At 34.4% G+C, this 22,460-nt stretch overlaps 1 protein-coding gene across 2 annotated transcripts in view; it reads left to right on the top strand.

Moving 5' to 3' along the window:
* Window positions 1-22,460, top strand: part of NR3C2 (nuclear receptor subfamily 3 group C member 2) — a 746,291-nt gene that overhangs the window by 242,091 nt on the left and 481,740 nt on the right. For both annotated transcript variants that reach the window (XM_036234281.1, XM_036234280.1), the window contains one exon: window positions 13,708-13,802. The gene's annotated coding sequence lies outside the window, so the exon portion shown is untranslated. The remainder of the gene's footprint in view (window positions 1-13,707; window positions 13,803-22,460) is intronic.

The raw sequence follows: 22,460 nt of genomic DNA, 5'->3' as shown, positions 1-22,460 counted from the left end.
CCGCATCTCAGGTCTCCCAGCTACCATTCCAGCCTTGCTGCTCATTACAGTAAGTGTGCCAAACTGGCTTTTGACATTTAATAATTAGCCTATGTTATATCCTGTCATTTCCTCCTGCTATAAGGGAGCCCTGTTCTGTTAAGGCAACTCCTACCTCTGTTCTATGGAGCATAGCCACTACAGAGCTTCTCAATTATGTTAGTATGTCTTTTCAAAACATTTCTTACTGCGTTGATAAATGGGATGTCCTTTGCGACCTCCTTTAGAACATAGCCATCAGGCAGGTTTTCTAGCCTCATGTAGTTTATCTATTTCCCTGAGCCTTTTGATACTTTGATTACTGTCTATCCTGCGTTGTTGGCATTCTGTTCATTTAATGTTGGCCATAATTTTCCTCAAGCTCTAAAGAGTGATTTCCAACTGTATGATAGCATCAGCATTCCAGCTCCTTTACCCTGGTAAAGTTCTCCTATATTGATAAATTCTCCCTCAGGAAACTTGATTATTTTCTCTCTTTAGGCAAAACAACTACATTTTACAAAATTTGAGAACAATGAAGAAACAGAGGATCTTGTGCTATCAGAAAATTCCCCCAAATTAGATGACTTTCTACAAAATAGATTAGAATTCCTAAGGTAAAACAGTATTGTGAGAAAAACTTTATGAGTTTAAACAATAAAATCATTTGTAAATCTCATATTATGTCAAAGAAATGGGTGGGATTGAGAAAAATATAATTGGTCCATACTTTTATTTCCATGATTTTCCTATCTCCAGATATTTTTCCTTCTTTCATTCAGTAAGACAAGAGCAAGAATCTGGTCTTATATAGTTTGCAGACGGACTAGCTAATATATGTAACCCCTTGTCCAACACCTGTACGTAGATGATTTTTAGGACACAGTTTCCAACAGAATGTGCCTCAGTAGAATACAAAAAGAAAATATGCAAAAGGTGGTCGTCTGAGGTGAAAAGTAAGCATCTTCCTGAATCTTCCAGGCATAAAAAGAAGTAATATTCAGAGAGGCAACCCTGCGTTGACACTGCCTGAGATAGTCATTCACAATTGTAATTAGTTCTAAAATGCCATCCTGAGCTTTTAAGCATTTTTTCCTCTCACTGCCAGCTGCCCCTACTTCCCCACAGCCTAGACTACCAATGTTGCCAGTCCCTCCCATATGCTGGGATTACAATGTGAATATGGTGGCTGAGGAGGGGGAAAAAAGGCCAGTTTTCTAAATGTCAGCAATATAAAAAATGAGCCCTTTTGTACTTGCTGAGTAAACCATATAGTTTCTCCATGGAGCAAACAAGTACACTTAAGCAGCATAAACCACTAGAACTGAACTGACCTCTTAAATATGTGTTTATTAATATATATCCAAAGTATATTAGATTTCATTTGTCTCTTAGATCATAGAGGGATTCTTTTCTGTTAAACCTTTAGACAAGTAAACACAATGGAGACTGGGAACTTTCTGCATATTAATCAGAGCAATTTTGAAATATTTGATTGGAACAATATATTTCTGCTCATTACATATTTGTTTTTATTTTTATTGAGATTTTGAGAAACTCGCTCTATATAGTTTTGCATCATTTATATTTAGCTCATTAGAAAACATTTTGTAAAATTCATTTGCCATCCAAAAGCTTGAGAGATATTTCCTTTCTCTTTTTCAGCTCTTTATTAAAACACATAAAAGAAATAATGATTTGTCAGGTATAAACAAACACAGACACCAAATGTCTCAACTAGACTTGGAAACCTGACTCTGTGAATTTAGAGTAAAATTTCATCCTTGATTTATGTTAAAGATGTACCTACACCCACTTCTGCCTGATCCCTCCAGTGACTTCTGTAACATAATTGCTGATTTTTATCATGGGCACTTTCCAGCTCTCAAGACTCCCCCATGAATGACGCCAATGTGTCCCTTTGATTTGCTGCTCTTCTTCTACAAAAATAGTAGCCCTACCATCAATCATCGCTAGAGAAAGGAAGGTATACACACGTGTCAGCCTCTGTCCATGAGAAAATGCCAACTGGTAATGGACGGCACTCCATGCCATATGTATCCTTTATTCCTCATTCTTATTTGTCATAGATTCTGTTTATATTTCCCTCTCTCCCTTCCTTTTCTTGTACTCCATCAGATTTTCTGACTTTTCTGCTTTTTTCTAACATACTACCTCTTTTTAATGACTTAGATCTTAGGAAAGCTATTCAGGACATGTGGGTTTTGGGCCCTAGATCTGCAAAATGTTTTAGGTACGACTGAAGAGGAGTTTCATAAAATTGACTGGAGTCAAGTGTCACCTCAGCTCTGAGTGGAAAGACAAAGCACTGAGGCCTCTAGATTCAGCCCCAAAGGCAGATAAATAGTTGTCCTTGTGCCTTCCCAAAGGAAACCACTCCTGCAGCGGTCCTTTCTCTAGGTGTCAAAATGACAGTCTACTCATTTCTGTGAACACCTAACTACAAAATGTAGTCTGAATTTTATCTTCGTTGTTTCTGTCTAAGATTGACTATGAATCCTTTGAAAACTTTACTGAGAGCATATTGTAAGCATCTCAGTTCAAACCTCCATTAACATTCACCTAGACAACCACAGAAGCCTCTTAACTGTGGACCCATAGCCACTCCTTGCTCCCTCTCTCTTCCTGTACAGTATTTAGGGTACATTTTTCAGAATGCAAGTTACATGTTATTGCTCACTTCTCTCTCATAAAACTTATCAAGCATTCAAATAGATTTTGGAATAAAGACCAAAGTCCAGCCCTATCTTGGGTCACTCTCCCCTAACTCTCCACACTACAGCTACCATTCTTTTTATTCCTCAGCTCTCCATGCTTCCTCCCACCGGAGGGTCTCTGCACTTGTGGCACCTCCTTTGCGTACACTGTATCCCCCCATCTCACACCCTCACTGCTTAACCTCTCCTCCACTCCTTACACTGTTAACTCTTATTCATCCTTCAGCTCTCAACTCAAGTATTATTTCCTAAGGAAAATTTTAGTTCCTCTGTTAAATAGTCTTCTCATACAGAACTACATTACTTCAGAGTTCTTACCTCAGTTTTAGTTATGCATTCTTGATTTTACTTCTATTTTATATTACAGTTGACATTTCATATTATTTTATATTAGTTTCAGTTGAACAGCACAATGGTTAGACATTTATATGATTTACGAAGTGATCTCCCCAATTAGTCCAGTAACCACCTGGCACTATACATGGTTATTGAAATATTATTGACTGTATTCCCTATACTGTACTGTACATCCTGTGACTATTTTGTAACTACAAATTTGTCCTTCTTAACCCTTTCACTATTTTCACCCAGCCCCTCAGCCCCCTTCCATCTGGCAACCATTAATTTGTTGTCTATATCTATTCGTCTGTTTCTATTTTGTTCATTTATTTTGTTCTTTAGAGTCCACGTATAAGTGAGATCATATAGTATTTGTCTTTGTCTGACTTATGTCACTTAGCATAATACTCTCTTGGTCCATTCATGTTTTTGCAAATAGTAAGATTTTACTTTTTATGGCTAATAGTCCATTGTATAGATGTAACACTTCTTTATCTAGTCGTCTGTCAATGGGCACTTAGGTTGCCTCTGTATCTTAGCTATTATAAATAGCACTGCAATGAACATAGGGGTACATATATGTTTTTGAATTAGTGTTTTACCCTTTTTTTAAAAATGTGCAGAAGTAGAATTTCTGGGTCATTAGTTCTATTTTTAATATTTTGAGGAACCTTCATACTGTTTTCCATAGTAGTTGCGCCAATTTGCAATCCCACCAGCAGTACACGAGGGTTCTCTTTTCTTCAGATCCTCATTGGCACTTGTTTGTTGAATTATTGATGATTGCCATTCTACAGATGTGAGGCAGTATCTCATTGTGGAGAAAAGTACATTTCTCTGATGATTAGTGATGTTGAGCATCTTTTTATATACCTATTGGCCATCTATATGTCCTCTTTGGAGAAATGTCTATTCGTGGTACTGGAATAACTATAGACACATAGATAAGTGGAACAGACTAGAGAGCCTAGAAATAAACTCATAACTATATGGTCATCTAATCTATGACAGAAGAGGCAAGAATATACAAGGGGGTGAAACAGTGTTTTATTAAATGGTGTTGAGAAAACTGGACCACCTTTCACTACATAGAATAATAAACTCAGTATGGAGTAAAGACTTAAATGTAAGACCCAAAATCATAAAATTCCTAAAAGAAAACATAGATAGTAAAGTCTCTGGCATTGCCCTTGGTAATATTTTTTTTCTGCTATGTCTCCTCAGGCAAGGAAAAAAAGAAATAATAAACAAATGAGGCTACAATAAACTAAAGAGTTTTTGCATAGCAAATGAAACTATAAACAAAACAAAGACAACCTACTGAATGGAAGAAAATATTTCTCAATTTGATAAGGGGTTACTATCCTAAATTTATAAAGAACACATACATACAACTCAACACCAAAAAGCAACAACAACAACAACAACAACAACAACAACAACAAAAAACTGATTTAAAAAATGGGCAAAGGACTTTCTTGTGATTTTAATCACCACTGCATCACCATCATATAGCTAAACACATAAGACTCACTGAATAATTATTTATCAAATGAATAAGTGTCTATATAGAGAACTACTTACTACAACATGCCCTCAAATATCTTATTTTGTCACCAGCTGTTGTCATCTGTAGACTGAACTAGATATGAAACTATGATTTTTGTAGACATTGAAGTCTAACTTATGTCTTGGTGTTGGTCTTTAAATAATAGACCCCAGTATCTCCCCTCTTTCTCCACTTGTGGCATTGTTAAAATGATGTGAAGAAATTAAAAGCTGTTACTCTGTTAAAGGACATGTGAAGAGGATGAAATGACAGGCTACAGACTGGAAGAAAATAATTACAAGCAACATATCTGACAAAGAATATATCTAGAATGTATAAAGAAGTCTTAAAATTAAACAGTAAAAAACAAATTCAGTTAGAAAATGAGCAAAAGACATGAATAGACATTTCACTGAAAAACATTTACAGATAACAAATGAGGACAAGAAAAAGATGTTCATTAGTCACCAGGGAAATGCAAATTAATACCACAATGAGATATTACTATACGACTATGAGAATGTGGCTAAAATTAAGAAAAAAAAAAAGCTGACAAAACCAAATGCAAAGGTATAGAAAAACTGGAGAAATGAGACCACTTATTCATGGCTTGTGGGAATGTAAGATGGGATAGCCACTCTGGAAAACAGTTTTGACAGTTTTTTAAAAACTGAGTATGCATCTACCATACAACCAGTAACTTACACTGTTGGGCTTTTATCTCAGAGAAATATAAATACATGTTCACAAAAAAACTAAAACTGTATACAAATGTTTATAACAGCCTTATTTGTCATAGCCAAAACTGGAATAAGCTAAGATGTCCTTTAATGAATGGTTAAACTATCATACATGTATACTATGGAATACTACTCAAAAATGAAAGGGAACAAATTCCTGATTCACAGCAATTTAGATGAATCTCCAGGGAGTTATACTGAGTAGGAAAAAACAAAAACAAACAAACAGAAAAAATGTCTCAAAAGTTCTTATATCATTCCATTTGTGTAACATTTTTGAAATGACAAAATTTTAGACAAAGGATTGATTAGTGGTTGATAGAAGTTAGAGATGGGGCATAAGGAAGAAAGAGGGAAGTAGCTGTGGTTATAAAGGTGCAACAAGAGTCAATATTTTGACTGTGGTAGTGGATACCCAAGTTTACCCCCTCCACACACCTACACATGCACATATACACATATGAGATTGGTGGATTATATCAATATCAATATCTTGATTGTGATATTATACCGTACTTTTTACTCAATGTTACCACTGGGAAAAACTGGACAAAGTATACAAGGGATCTCTCTGTATTATTTCATAAAACTGCATGTGAATCTACATTTATCTCAGTAAAATTTTTAATTAAAAATGATATCTAAAGATTTTAATCACTTATTTCATTAACAGATGAAAAACTCTATGCATAATATAATTGTAGGTTCCGGATACCCAGTAAATGCAAGGTAGGATCTATCCCTAGCTGTTATGGAACATATAGTTCTTGTGCAAAGATGGAGGGGCAACCAGCTTTCAGAAGTTGATTCCATGCTTAGGTTTGAACTTAAAGATTGCTGGAATTTCTGCTCCCCAGCACTTTCTGTACCAGGTTTTATAGCCTTGTGACTTCAAATGTAGGAAAAAGTAGTTCTAGGAGTTATGGTGGTGGCAGGCCAGGACTTTCAATGTCAAAGGAAATAGTAGCTGGAAGATCAAACCAATCAGAGGTGAGAATACTAAGAGTGGTTCAGTCTCCATGAACTTCCGTAGCAGAGGAAATGGGAGGGGAGAGGAAGTGAAGAAAGCATTGATTTTATACATGAGACCTGATTGCAAAGTTGATGCAGATTTCACTCACTATATCTGCATGCGAAGACAAAGTTTCAACTGCTACAGACATGTGTATGTCTACATGCATGTGTGCATGTGGAGGCGTGCATAACTTTATAATTTACTTAATAATAATCTGTATATGTTTGGGCCTTGTTAACTGTCTTAACATTTTTATAAATTGGTTGCAGCAGTTGGCATTACAGTTCAAAATTTCCTCCTCCAGTTAAACCCCTCAGGATGATGAGGTTTAATTAATAAAGTATCACCAAAATTATCCTGAGATCTCATTAGGTTTACCACAAAATTTTAAGTATCTGTGATAACATATTTCATAGGCTCGATTCTAGAATAACACTCAAAGAAATTTTGAGGTTTTACCAAATAGTACATCAGCAATAAAATAACCACACTTAATTATTGGAAAATGATGGATGTGCTATTTCCAAATGTAATTACATGAATTGAAATTTCATGATGTATTCTCAAGAAAGGTGGTAATAATAATAATAGTAATATAATAATATAATAATTAATAATGCATGGTGCACAAGAGCTGAATGCAAGACTGAGACCATCCAAAATGATGCAGACAAAGCATGCTAATTAGCAACTTGCTAATGATATCTCATGGAAATGATATCTCTGAAAGCTCCACCTTTTTTTTTTTTTTTTTTTTTCACACAGAGCATCTACAGCCCTGTGGATACTGTGGATACAGACTGTCAAAATGAGGTTAAGGAAGTTTGCAATGGGTCCACAATGATTATGATGTCACATCCATAAATATTAAATAATAATAAAACATTAAATCAGTAGGGCAATATACATAAAACAACATAGGATTTGATTTCTCAAGAGCTAACTAGGAGCCATCTGGGGAAAATGCCCAGCCCTTGAGAAAAAGACAATAATAAAAAGAGTGCACTGTATTATACTGAGAGAAGCTTTGTAACTCACACCATACATTCATGGCAGAAGAATCAGGTCACTTCAGGAAGGAGGCCTGCGATGAACCTTAGAGAACATAAGTAGGAAATGGGTTTAATAACTGTTGACTGTAACCCTGGTGGATGCTTCAAGCTCTCTCTGTAATGTACCTAGCACATATCCAATTGTACATCCTGTCCCAAGAAGCCGACAGTCTATTGCTTACCCTTCAGCACATGTTGCATGAAAACCTGCTTTTGTTTTCACCACAGAACTTCTGCAAATCTCCTTTAATTGACCTGAATTATAAGGCTGATCCTAGAAGAAGAATCTAAGCAGTCAGAAGGCCTACGTTTCATTTCAAAGATTATCCTCAATTCACAGATAAAAACAGGATTTAGCTAGATTCATCACACATCCAGTTATCCAGTTAAGACTTGTAGCTTTGTTACACCTTAGACATTTTTATGGCTTTGATCACATTTACCTGGCTTGAAACTGACAATTTTAGGATGATTTTTCTTCTTCTTTTTTCCTTCCCTTTTTTTCACACCCATAACTTCATGAGGGTGTTTTGCTGTTTTTCTTGTATGAATCTAACCTGATGTGGATTTATCCATAGACAGGTTAAAGCTTAATAAAATTCCTGATTCTGTTTTGTTGGGGTATTATCACTCAGTGACAACTATCATGATCTTCTGCATTGTCTGTGCTTTTTCTTTTTGGTAAATCATGCACATACATACCAATGCACAGATACAGGCTCACAGATGTGGGCAAACAGACATGGAAACTCATACATGCACACACACAAATACACATGAAAAATATATTTAAGGTTTCTTCATGAAAGAAGAAATACAGTGTTTTAGCTCTTTCATTTGGCATTGAACATTCACTTTTATAGTTTTGGTTCTAGGGCTTGTAATAATAATAAAGTACTGCTGTAAATCTTTTCTGGGATCATGATTCCATCATTTTACCCATAACCAAGGAAATTGGGTTTTATTTCCCCAGGTCCAGTAAGTAACTTTCAGTTTTTACACCTGTGATTCTCAGTTTCTGCACCTCAGAGAATTCCAGATTCTTGTGCATTAGGGAGTAAATAAACTATCATTTTATTAATATATTAGCATTAAAACATCTTGGATTTTGTTTGATATTGCTTAAATATTCATAAGATGCAAATAGCCAATAACATATACTTTTCTTTAGAGCAGGTATTTATGGGGCAAGAATTTAGGAAAGAATGCAGAAAAAATGAGGCTAGAAAGACCAAAGATAAACAGTGACAATTTTGCCAAGAGCCAGCCCCATGCTTCATGAGAGTTGCGATACAATTTACATTTGGCTTTTTATTTCTCCATCAATTTGGATGGTGTTTTTGTGAAAATGAGATAATGTATGTGAAAGTACCTAGCCGAATTCTTGGGACATGGCAGACACCCAATAAATATAAGTTTTTACTACTATATTAACCATGTTCTTGTCATAAGCAGAATTTACCCGGTTGGTAAAGAAAAGTTACAACTTAATTGAGCCAATTAGAATAAAACACTTCAAGCTGAGAATGAACACTTAAGATTACCATAAAAATTCTAAACCTCACCTTCATCCTAGAATATCAAAATCATTGAATTCAATTCTGAAAAACCTAGTTCCTGTTTTCCATATTTTACTCTCCCTAAGCTATCAATACAAAAGAAACCAAGCAAATTTCCAAGACATTTCATTTTTTTTCTTACTTGTTATCTTCCAGTTGAGACTAATAACTGTTAGACCAATTCCATATATGATAATCTTTTAATAAATATATACATATTTATAGGGAATCTTAGCAAAGGAAAGTAGCAATTATGCTTATCTGAAAGTAAAATTCCAACTTGGAAAGTCCATGTTTAATGTCTGCTGGTTATTTATACCATTCACTGGCTACTGCCGGGGTATGGTAACAACCCTGCATCTCCATCTTTTAAAGGTTCCGTGTGGTGACTGTTTTTGATGCTGTTATGCCACAAGTGAGTGGCAAATAAAATAAAAACAGAATCTAAGATTCTTACTCTCAGTCCATGCCGATTCATATGTTTTAACAGTTTAACAGTTAAAGCATCTACTAATGCTATGATTAAGGTTATATGGCAATGGGAGGTCTCGGATGTTTTATTTATTACATTTTTTATATTCCTTCCACTCTTATTTCTTATATTTCTTATGCTGCATTAGAAACTTCTTGTTAAATTAACCTCTGTTCTGGTATGTCTGTCTCTAGATATGGTTATATGTATAAATTCAGTAACATATGAAATATTAAATATATGTAAAATATATAAAGAACTAAATTACCAACTCACCTTTTTTTTCCTTCCAAAATCTTCGAGGGGGTCATTTTTCATTTCTATTTCTTCATTCCATTTTAGCCAAGACAATCTTGATTAAGTGACCCATCACCTAGTGATTATTTGAAAAAACTAAACATCCTAATCACATTGGAAAGAAAAACCAAAGTGACATTTCCTAAAAGTTAACAAAGGTGCAAACTGAAGTATTTCATGCATTTCTTGTGTGTCTTTTTCATATGACACTAATTTTATATACACAATACATGACATTATGTAAAATATTCATTGTTTAAGTAAATTGGGGGGGGTCTCAATTTGTTCAAAGAAATTATGTCTGGAACTAAAAAAAAAAAATCCCCATTCTCAATCCAGACACCCAGCTCCATCCATTACTGAAGACCATGTAACTTAAGCATCCCATGGAACATTTAGGTCACAGGGTCAGTCTCTGCCTTGTTCACAGTGATTTAAAGTCATTAGCAGCTAATGATTATTTGTGTTGAACAAGAGCCCAGTCATGCCACAAGCTGTCATGGTTGGTGCTAATTACCACCCTTGGTAGCAGCAGCAAGTTCAGAAACTGAATGATCCTAGCAAGCGTTGTCCTGTTGCTAGAAAGTTGCCTTTCCCATCCCTACTTGTTTTGGGAAGGACACACTGATCTGGAAGAGTGGCCACTGTGAGGTCTCAGAACATTTCTAGTCATTTTTACAAGATAGGGACATATCTAAAAGTACATGAGAAAAAGAAGAGTAAGGTTGTTGCTCCTAATATTCAAAAGTATGATTCAAGAGAATAATATCCAAGAATAATTGAAAGCTTGGTTTAATCAAAAGCGGATTAAACATGTCACTGGAAACACAGCTCTGATATCCAGTTATTAATAGGCAGTGCCAGCAATAATAATAATGAACCTTGATGTTTACAGGTGAGCCATGCCCTGTAGGTGAGTCATAAGTAAAGATGAAAGCCCTTCTATAAATTAGAAGTGCTAACATTTCCATGAATAACAAATAATTAATTCCTGTGACTCTATAGAGAAAACAATTTACTTGAAGAATTTTATCTCATTTCAATTTATAATTCTTCTTGACATTTTGTCCTGATATTCAAAATCACATCAGAGTAAATGAGCTAGTGTAGGAAAAGTTGTATTAATTTTATCCATGGATATAAGCAAAACATATTGCTTTTGATTGTTATGAATAGGTAATTTTGTTTTTCATAAATACATAATGAACTCTCCCTCCCCCCCCGTAAATGGAAAGGGGCTTTTGAATACATAAGATATAACTACAAGAATGCCATTCTTTTTTTTTTATATCTGGTCAGCCAACACATTTGAGATATTCTTAAGCTGATTTTTCTTTTTACATGTCACGAAATCTGTCACCAGCTCATTGGTGACATGATTCACAAATGACCTACCCTTTATATTACAAGTCTTCAACTTCAACCCAGGCATCCAATAAAAAGTTTGCGATTAATATCAGCTTTGAGGCATTTTTGTAGAAGCATTTTGGATTTAGCAGTAGTATCCTTTTTTGCCCTTGCAATTGCACTCATTTAACTGAATAGGAAAAGAGGGAATACAAATAGTTACATCATTTTAGAACCTTTCTTGGCACCATCTTATGAAAGTGGACATGATACTTCCATTGTATTCTCTCAAGGTAAAAAGTGCTGATGAGTCTATGACATTGCGCCTTTAGGGTACTGGGGAAGAATGGTACTTTTTAAGAAGTCTTTTTACCTCTGGCTACTCTGCTGGTACCCTGCTTGATCAAACAAAGAAAAGATTTTTTACGTATCACATTATTTTGGGAGAAAATATAATAGGCTATCCAGATTTGTTCATTTGGATGTATTTCAAAAGTAACATAAAAAAAGAGGTATAATTTGAAATATAATTTTCTTATAATTGAAATTTGCTAAGAATTTGAAATGAAAGACAGAGAGAGAGGGGCGAAAAAAGATAAAAAGAAGAAAAGAAAGGAAAGAAAACAAGAAAGAAAGGAAGAAAGAAAAAGAATGGAAAAGAGAAAAGAAAAAAGAAAGGGAAGGAAGGAAGGAAGGAAGGAAGGAAGGAGAAGGAAGAGAAGAAAGAAATGACTAAGACAGCCCCCCGCCCTCCAAGCAGAGAAAGAAAGAAAACCCCCCGCTCCCTTCCCTCCTAAAGCCCTCGACCTCCCTCCTCCCGCCCTCACCCTCCTCCTCCCCCCGCCCACCTCCCTCCCCCTCCCCTCCCTCCCTCCCTCCGCCGTCCCTCCCTCCCAGAAGCCCCCTCCCTCCCTCCCTCCCTCACCCTCCCTCCCCCCTCCCTCTTCTCCTTCCCCCGCCCCCTCGCCCTTTTGTCGCCTTCCCCCTCCCGGTCCTCTCCTTTCTTTTTTTCGTCCTTCCCCCCGTCCCTTACACCGACTGACTAACGGGAGGGAGGGAGGGGATGGTGAACACAAAACTGATGGTCAGATGATGCACTTAAAATAGCTTTGTTTTGTTTGTAGTTGGATATTCTTTACTGAATTTTTGTTATAAGTAACTTGGTGAAATTGGAATTTCTCTGAATTCAGTACAGTATAAATACCAAGTAAGGCCAACCCATTTCTCCATAGAAGTTTAATGAGATGAACAGTTTTTTTTTCCAGCAGATATATAGAAAAGATACTTTTTATGATAATGACTTCTGAATGACACTGCCCATAGGCAGAAAAATAATCTTTGGAAATTTATCAATAATAATTTTTAAAAAGCTTAACAGTGAATGCCGATTAGGTGCTAAATACTGTTCATAATGCTAGGAAGGCACAAATGGAAAGACTAAAATACTCTAAGGAGCTCAGTTTAGAGGAAGAGATGATCAAATAGACCAATCAATGGAACTGTAGGTATGATAAAAATCTAAGTAATTAGTCAAATGATATTCACTACAACTGGAATTTAAATTAAATTGCTTGACATGGGCATTTAATTTTAAACGAAGCACAGAGGAGAGCTTATTCTTAAATATTTTAAAGTGATCTTTTCTAGTTACCTCTTCTATTTTCTCACATAACTAATATATATATTATTCATAGTTGTCCGCTGCTCAGTAGTTTTTGTCAAAACTTTACATCTGCTAACTCCAATGGAACATCTATTTGCCTTGTACATACTGGGTACTTGGAGAGCATGCAGCTGTTCATGCTAGGTATGGCATTATTTAAAGTTTGTAGCCTCAGGGTCCTGATAATTCTGAAGCCCTAAGAAATACTAAATAAACAGAAATATCAATAAGACAATTTCATCACAGAACAATGCAGAGGACTGCCATAGAAACATATGCTGTACCTCTTGAGTGTGGATGGCACCCAATTCACAGATCTATTTGGAATCAAAAGGTAGCTCACTGTTGCCTATATAGTTGGTGTTTTGTAAATATTAAATAAACGACTGAATGACTGAATGAATGAAAGATGACATATGAGTATCACTATAAACTTCAAAGCATTGCCTTTATCAACTATTACTGTTTGGGATGATTATTTTTAATCCTTGATAATTATTAGATGTTCGTTTTTATCCATAACACTCCTATTTTTTAAAAAAATTGTTGTTTAATTACTTTTCTGCACCACAAAAAGACAACATTCATTCTCTACATGGAGGTGAGAAGCAAATGTCTTTATTTAACAAAGAAGTTCTCTATATCTCCATCAATTTATCAGCTAAGTCCATTACTCTAAAGCAAAGTGACTATCTCAGATATTTCATTATAATAAAATATGAAATAAAGTTACCAGGTTTGGGAAGAAAAATGAACAAATTCTTCAGGCTCCAAAAATGAAGTTTAGGGTATGGCAAAGAAATGGACTCTACTTCACGCCTTGTGTGTAAATCAAAATTTATCAGGTATGCTTTATGAGTTAGAGATGATTGACAATCCAATTCCTGAACTAATTTGTTACCTGGTTTTCTCTAACAGTCCTGGACCCAAGCATAAAGCCAATGAGAGTGATATTCATAACTGCTCTCTGGAAGTGCTGAACCCAGACTGAAATCAACCTAGAAGACAACCAGGTCAGAACTAAAATAAAGAATCTTCTTGGGAATAGCATGGTATTTTGTAGTCAGAACCAGCCAGCTAACAAGGGCAGTTATTGTTAGAGCTTATTTTATAATCTCTAGCTAATATTTTGAATATTCAGATACAAATGCTTTTGTTCTAATCTCACGGTTAATGTGCCAGACGTTTATTCTACTGGGCCCATTACCTAAATGTAAAATAATAGTGCTATCCTAGCAAACACCTTATTAAATGAATGATGGATATTCTGACATGTGCTTTTGAGAAGAATGAATAACTTTTTTCCTCCCTTAGGAAGTCTATCTATGGGCCCCAATTATTTTGAGAAGTACTACAGTCCAGTCTTTTTCAGGATGTTACCATACTACTCTGATCTAAAATATTCCCTTTCAGAAAAATAAATAAAAATAAAGTAAAATGTTTCTTTTAGATCTCAAGGTATAAAAAAGTACTCGCTCTTAAAATGACCAATCCTCCCCCCTTCACAGAGAGATTGAATTCCTTGGTTGTCAATCCAAGTTACTAATATTAACAGAAAGTCACTCAGAACTCTTGAGTATCAAGGGAATAAACAGTGTAATCAAAGGCTAAGATGCATCCAGCGGGATATGGTTCATAGAATCATACAGAAAATTAGAAAACCTCTTTCAGGCTCAAAGTACCCAGTTACATTCTAATCATTCGAGTTAAGATCACCCTCCATGACTGGGTTAATCTGAGTTAATATTTGCCTCTCTAATGATGAATCCTTGGCCCTCAAGTACAATGGGGTTTTCTTTGTGTTTTGTTCTATAATTATATAATTTATTTTCTTATTCATCAACCCGCATTTTGGATATAGAATTTTACTAAGAGCTCATTCAACATACTAAGGCCATCTGTCTTCTCTTGTAAACTCTGAAAGATGAGAGATATGACCCTAAGTCTGAGCTACTTTGCCTCCAGAAGCAGGCACATTACCATGATTTTGAATTGGAGTAAAAGACTTCTTTGGCATGTCCACCACAGTAAACTTTCCTCTAAAGTAAAAAAAAAAAAAAAAAAAAAAAAAAAAAAAAAAAAAAAAAAAAAAAAAAGCAGGGTTGGGGGGAGGAATGGGGTCATTTAAAAGCTTATATTACACATGAGAATCATAACAAATTAATATATTTTATTTAGGTTTTCTGAATTGTTGGCATGTAGTTCTTACACTGTTTCCAATTTTTAAATTTGTTTCAACTAGTTATTTTCCACTTTCTAGATTTGAACTTACCTCTAAAATCCTGACTTGTTTTCATTGCATAATTTATCAGTCTTTTTAAATAACCATGTGTTCACACTTTACTGTTATCATTTTTTGCTGTTTCCTGTTTTATTGACTTCTTCCCTGATCTATTGCTTCTTTTTTGTTTGTTTGTTTCTTTGGATTTATTCTGATGCTTATTTTTAAGCTGTTTGAGTTGATTATTTAGTTCATTTGCTTTTGTTTTTGTGTTTGTTTTTTGCTTTTTGATAAATATAACATCAGAAAAATTACTTTTCGTAATGATTTAGCTGCATCCCACAAATCATGACATGTGCTGTTTTTGTATCCGTATACTTAATAATTTTCCATAAGATTTTATTCTTGGTCAAGAGTTTTGTAATGAATGATATGTTTATAGTTTCAAAAACATGAAATATTTAACTATCTTTTTACTAAAAATTTCAAATTTCTTTCTTAAAATATACAATATGTATGGTATTAACCCTCTGGAATATATTGAGCTTATTTTTTTAATTTGTAAATATGTGCTCAAAATATATTTCTTTTTGTTGGGTGAAAATTATATGTGAATATTTTCACATATAATATAATCCTATTAGTCTAATTTTCGATACTGCTTTTTACCCCTTCTGGATCTACTGGTTAAACATTCTAACTATAATTATTGATGTAACCACTTTTTATCCATCATTTTGTTGCTTTCTATAGTTTGAGGATATATGAATAGGTATATATATATTTCTTCATTATTTTACTACTTTTACTTGCATATATCATCCCTCTTATTTCCTTTTACATTTTAATCTTTAAATTGTATTTGTCATTTCTAAAATTGCTACCCAACTTTCTTTTTATTTATATTTGCCTTTATATTTCATTATATTCAAATTTTATATACCTTGTTTTAAATTTTTAAGGCAATATATTTCTAGATCTTGCTTTATTTTGATAAATTCATCTGAGTCTTCATTTTTGAATCATGATTTGAACTCATGTACATTTATTGTAATTACTGTTATATTAGGTCTATTGTGTTATTTTATATTTTATTTTACAATAACTATCTCATTTATTTTTTTTTCTTATTTCTATTGGCTCAGTTTTTTTCTGTTATTTAATAGTGATACATCTTATTTTTATTCTTTTGGTGGGTACCCGTTACAGAAATTTCATGAAGTTCTTTTCCCCCCATACTTCTACTTAAGTTTATAAATATCTGTCTTAGCCATGAAAATTATAAAATTATCTATAAGCTCATGCCTTTCTCTGACCTATTCCTCATAACACAGATTTTCATACTACAATTTGATGTTATTTAGAATTTTATTCTTAGATCGTTGTGGCTGTACATTTTTTTGGTATTGCTTATTTTTATAACAATGAATTTGTCTTCATTTTTCATACTTCATTATTTCCAGATTCACTTCTCTTCCCCTGAGAGTACACTCTGTAAGAGTTCTTTTAAAAGGTGTCCCTATGTGATGAAACCTAAAATCTTATACGTTGGAGGGTTTGTTTATTTTATCTTAGTATTTAAATCATAGTTTATTTGGCTATAGAAGTTTAATATTTAGAGAACATTTTTCAGTTATTTTCACCCCTTTATTCTTTTTCACTTCTGTCGTGTTAATAATTAATCATCCACATATATTAAATTTTCTCTTATTCTACTATTTTTTTCTTTATTGATGCATTTAGTATCTGCATAATATTAACTTTTTATTTGTCTATATCTAGTCTACTATTCAAAACATATTTTGTGTTACATTGACAATTAAATATCTTATGCCACAAATCTCCAAGTTTATTTTGTATAAACTTCCTGCATCTACAATTCTTCCCAATTCCTCTCAGGATAGTTATTAATTTTCTATTTTTTTGTTTTAAGTATTATTTCTCTTTCCTTTGTTATAGGTTGTTCTGTATATTGCTTTTTTGAAAAAAAAAAAAAAAGATGCTTGCACTCCATGTAAACCTTATTATTTTTGTATATATTTTTCTTTTAGTACCCTGAGACAAGCAGATATCTTGGCTAATATAAAAGGCAACATCTATTTAAATAAAGCACCTGAAAAAAATTTGACTCAGTTTCCTCTCTAAAATTAACAGGTGCTCACAACATGTAAATGTCTGAAAGTAGTAGGCTACTCTCATGCCCAAGTATTTCTTCCACCAATTAAGTATAACTACAAAGATTAGTTTGTTCTCAGGCCTATTTAATGTCAGTTGATATTGTTATCGAACATAATTGAGTCAAATATTGATGAAATTGATGAAATACAAGTGAAAAAAGAGAAAACTTGTTCTTATAAAAATAAGATTGGGGGAAAAAACAATAGTTATGAGTTCTTTTCAAAAACAATTTGGCCAGAGTAAGTATAGCCAATGTACCTATTTTTAATAATTGGGGAATTATCACAAACATTCTAGAATGAGTCTCTTTCAGATTTCTTCTAAATATCTTACAGTTTTTACTTCAATTTAAAGAATCAAAAATTGAAATAATATATATTCATAAGAGTGTGGTTTATGCAAGAAAGATGAGAGAACTCTAATCTGGAGGCCTATCTTAATAAATGCACCTGTGTATATTTTTAATTAATAGTCTATTTGAGGTATACCAGTAAATTTTTATAATTGTTCTCTTTAATCAACTTCTTTTTTTTGGTAAAAACATTCTTATTGCTGCTACATAAATGTATACAAAATATAGGGCATTTGAGGGAACAATTCTACATACTAGAAAACTAGAATTCATTGCTGGAATTAAGACTTTCTGAAGCCAAGGAATTGGGGTGTGGGGTGGGTGAAAGCAGTGCAGGGGAATCAATTGTATGATGAGGAATAGTAACTAGACTTTTGGGGGTAATCACTTTGTAATGTATACTGATGTCAAAGTATAATGTTGTACACCTGAAACATATAACAATCAACTTTAAAAAAATAGCTGATTAACTATTGTAGCCTTTACCTATTGTAGGTAGGCTGCAGGGGCAAAAAGGAAATGCTGATCAGCAGCTCAGTCTAGTGCAGCCAGCACTGCTGCTTTTCACCAAGCTAGGCCCAGGCACTGCCATGTCCATGTCTCCCTTTGCCTGGCTGGCACAGCAGCTCTCCTGTCCCACAGCTGGAACAACACAGAAAGGTGGCTTGCCTAGGGCAACATGAGGAACAGGAAAGGGCACAACCAGACAATGTTTTCTCCGCCAGTCCCTTTTTAGAGCCCTGATCATCTCTCCCACCAGGTCTTCACTGGGCATCTCCACAGAGACCCAACTATCTTCTGCCTCCTCTAGGCTTCTCAAAATTTTTGTGTTAGAGTCTGGGGACGGCTCTGAGAGCCATGAATCTCGCTATGTCTTCTCTGGCATTTGGGGGTTTATCTATAAGAAGAATCCATGAACTATTCTGCTTCACCTTCTTGCCTAACCATAAAAAAAAATCTAGTTAATTTAAAAAAGAAAGAAAAAATACTTTCTGCCTATGAATTTGTTGACTTCCATAGCTATTGTAAAAGTTTTCAAGGATTAGAAAATTCAGCACCACATTTGTTTAGTCCGATAGTGCATAATTTATTAGATTTACTAAAAAGGATTTTTCAAAAAGAGTCCCTTTGTATTCCTCACGACCTCGCTCATCCACCTCTTCTTTACTCAGCTGGAGTGACTTAGACTACACTCCTTGATAGGCAACAACCTGGTGTACCATATACAACTGCCCACATTTCGGTGTGACTCCTCACCAATTTTGAGCTTTTAGCATGGGTCCCACTATCAAAAGGTCAAAGACTGTGGCCTAAAGAAAGATGATTTACAGATAATTTTAGTATAGAAACGGGGTCTTTATGCTGAACTACAAATACAAATGTTGCAAGATGTGAAAATATGATTAATTTCTCTTCCCTGAAAATAAAGCACTTGCACCTAATGAGGTGTTACTGACTCAACACCTCTCTGCTATGAAAACTCTTATACCTTTATCAGCACTTCTTTCCAGTGAGCTCAGATGCTCCAACAAATCAACTCGTTAAATTCTGAATTCACTTTCATTATGCAATATAAATTATGAATATTGTCTTCAACGTTTATATGACATATAAAATTCTTCATAATCACCAACACTAACATCCTAGAGCCAAGGTCTATTTGAATAATCATCAGTCAGTTGGGAAGAATTGCTCAAAGTAGTATAAGGGGAATCAATGTATTGCTTTACGTACAGTGTGTGAAAGTACCGAGAAGTCAGGTTGTCTTATCTTCTTTCATATAAATCTTCAGGTTAAAATAAAATTTAACAGAGATTCTAATTTGGACTTTCTCATATGGAACATATGGGGTCTTCCATTTTTATGGAAGCCAAATATTTCACAAATAGCAGAATATCAACAAATACTTGTTGAGAACACCTGAATCTATTATCCTTGTAGATGAATTACTAGAAATAGGAGGTTTGGTAACCCTTAACGATTCCACACTTTTCCCTATTTCTTAATTTACATACATGGAAACATCAGTGTCAGCCACCACAAAATATTGTTAATCATTATTTGATGGCTCGATGGGCAATCTGTTCCTTTATTCCCGAACTGTATTGACAGAAATATAGGAATGAGGATGCCTGTGAACCTCTGGGTGATGTGATCCTGTGTGCTGGGAGAGATTGTCTAATCCTGACTGAACATGCCCAGCTCCAATGTTGAAACCTTTCATTTGACCCCTCTTCTTCTCTAAATTAAGTCCAAATTCAAAATCCTTTTGCATTCATTTAAAAAACATTTAACTATATACCATGTGGCCGATATACTCTGATATCTTGATAATTAAGACATGAATATAGCACAATTAAATGTAAATGTTCAGAATTAGTTAAAGGAAAAAAAAAAACATGAGAGAGGCAACCTACAATCCTATCATAGAACCAGCGTCACCGTCAAATATGGAGAAACTCAAATCCTAATACATTTCTAGGGTCACCAAGACTCGAGGTAGTATACTATGGCAGTTCTGGAGGCATCCATCCTCCATAGGGCCCATTTTAATAGATTAATTCTTCATCTAACAACTCTAAAGGTATAAGACTAAAAAAAAAATTCTTCTCACATCCTGTCAAGAATATCCACAAAACTCCAGTGCTTTACCCATAAATGATAAATTAATTACCATTCTAAAATTTTAGTCTATATGGCCTTTCCAAAAGGTCTGCTAAGTTTATTCTTTAGGCTCATGCTTTTCTGATAGTAGTCGTCTTTAACCAAAAGTAATTGAAAATCCAGAATATCATGACACACCCAAGACCTTTTGACAGAGACCCAATGTGTCTAAGCATACTGACTAAAAAACAGCAATTCAAAACACCCCCGTGCCTTCTACTATTAGACCCCAATAGGTTCTTAACTGTTTGTAATTATTTCCAGAAAAGATAATTGTATCACCCTCCACTTCACCTCATCTGCAATAGTAACAACTGCAAATACATTGAAGTTAAGGAATAGTGTCAGGTGCCTCTCAGCTGGCACAATTGTCCTCTACCCCATGCCCATCCACTAGTGAAAAGAAAACTGTCAAGGAAGGAAACTAAACACCTAAGATCTTTGTTTTGGCTTCCAATTTTGCTCTTTTGCAAAAGCTAATTAGTGTGAAACGAGGATCATGGGTCATGAAATAGACAACTTGAGGGAATCAGGCTACTGAGCTTCTATTTAAGCAGGATATGACCTTGAGCCAAGTACTTAATCCCCTTTGGCCTCAGTTTTTCCTCATATGTAAAATTAAGGGTTATAGTAAGTGATCACTAAGTTCCCTTTTAGTTCTAAAATTCTAGAATTTTAAGTAAGACACCAATTATTTCTCTTATGAGGTTCCCTGGCTATTAACACACTCATTTACTAAATGACATTTTAATTTCAGCCCCAATTGTCAAAGATTTTCACATGTTCAATAAATGGTACAATTCACTAGCTAAATGCTTTAGGTTTGATCACAAATTGCCAGAAGTCAGTTATAGTCCTGAGTCTGTGATGAGAAGACTGGGGATTTGTAATTGAAACAGACAGCAAAGCTTCTGGAATGCCACTGGGGGAAAGGAATAAATCTCTTCCAAAATGAAACAGGCATTACTGGGTTTCCCAGAAAAATATCTCAAGTCACAGTGGCCAGCCTATTAGGACTTCTGCTCACTCTTGCCATTTTTCCCAGTGCCTGCTTTGTGTTATCATGGTCTAAAAAATAGGTCTGTATTTTTCTTCTTCTTCTTCTTCTTCTTTTTTTTTTTTTTTTTTTTTAACCAAGAGAAAACAAGATGCATTTGGTCATCAAAAGCAATCCTTTCAGAGAAGGCAATTTAGAATGCGGTGGAATAGCAAATGCATGCCTGTTCAAGCCACAGTTATTCCCTCACTTGCCAGTGTTCGTTATTCCAGAAACAGCTGCTCTAAAGGTTGGCTGAGGTCTTGTTTAGAGAATCAATTAGCCAAAGAAGTTTGGGCCAGTGAAGAATGTCACTCAAATAGAGAAAGATCTGAAAAACAATTCTACTTTTGTGTTTTCTGCAAGAAAACTTATCCTTCTTCTGTAATTTTAAATACCGTAACTTAACAATGAAATGAATTGATCTAGAATGGGTTTCATGGATGACTTTCTTAGCGAAGAAGTTGCTGACCAAACCAAAACTGGAGCATAGTGATGAGCAAGTCCATGGAGTTACAGGAATACATCACGATCCTCAGGATAGGTTTCAGTTTTATTTCTACTTTCTTTAAAAGAATGAAACGTTAAAAGGCTCTAATAGCCACAAAGGTCTTTTGATTGAACTAAGAAGTATCTTTCAAGCAATAGAAATATTATGTACACATATCACACAGGCATTCATCAGAATGTCTTTTCGAGATGGTTAACACATATAGAAAATATATGTTTAATTTTTGACAGAAAGAACAAAGCTCATTCCAGTTTCAAAATATTTAATTCGACATGTTTCTCATCATCATAACTTTTACCATTCTCCTCTATAAGAAACTAATCAAATAAATTTAAATGTGTATAATATAATTATATCGATAACTACATAAAGGAAAGATTGGAGATATTCACACATAGGTTATGTATAACGAATAAGAGGCTACTCTAATAATCCAAGCAAAAATGATATAAAACTGAGTGAAGTTGTTGATAGTAGATATAAGTCCCACATTGTAATGACCAATTACTTAAGACATTTTATTTCTATGTTGCCCAGCTCCTTTCCTCAATAGGAACGGATGTCTCTGAATATATTTTATATTGCAATACTTATTAAACACATTTGGGATTATACTTCTTGTGATAACTAAAACCATATAACTAAGGAGAGCATCGAAAGAATAAATAGAGAAGAGACAATAGATAAGAGAATGGAAAGGAAAAGAAGA

Source organism: Rousettus aegyptiacus, unplaced genomic scaffold, assembly GCF_014176215.1.
Source record: "Rousettus aegyptiacus isolate mRouAeg1 unplaced genomic scaffold, mRouAeg1.p scaffold_m13_p_16, whole genome shotgun sequence".
In the NCBI taxonomy this organism is placed as follows: Eukaryota; Metazoa; Chordata; class Mammalia; order Chiroptera; family Pteropodidae; genus Rousettus; species Rousettus aegyptiacus.
Note: the sequence above shows the minus strand (reverse complement) of the source record. Positions and strands in the feature narration are given on the sequence as shown.